This window comes from Sinocyclocheilus anshuiensis, unplaced genomic scaffold (genome assembly GCF_001515605.1).
Source record: "Sinocyclocheilus anshuiensis isolate Anshui unplaced genomic scaffold, SAMN03320099.WGS_v1.1 scaffold238, whole genome shotgun sequence".
NCBI classification, from domain to species: Eukaryota; Metazoa; Chordata; class Actinopteri; order Cypriniformes; family Cyprinidae; genus Sinocyclocheilus; species Sinocyclocheilus anshuiensis.
In genome coordinates, this window is record NW_015547674.1 from 1,208,654 (window position 1) to 1,208,940 (window position 287).

Consider the following 287-nt stretch of genomic DNA (forward strand, 5'->3'; position numbering starts at 1 on the left):
TTGCGATTAGGAAATCGCAACGTCTCAAATCGCGATTTCGATTCGATTTCGATTAATCGCACAGCCCTAATACATACACACATACACATAAACATACACACACACACACACACATACACACATACACATACATATACATACACACATACACACACATATATACACATACAGTATATATACATACATACATATATATATGTTTGTGAAATGGCACAGTTTTATAAATATCTGAAAGTACACTCTTAACATCAGTCAGTCAAGCATTATAATATGATAATCAATATTAT

General features: G+C 31.7%; 1 protein-coding gene across 1 annotated transcript in view; it reads right to left on the reverse strand.

Moving 5' to 3' along the window:
• Positions 1-287, reverse strand: part of LOC107702890 (mitochondrial 2-oxoglutarate/malate carrier protein-like) — a 15,206-nt gene that overhangs the window by 10,866 nt on the left and 4,053 nt on the right. The window lies entirely within an intron of this gene.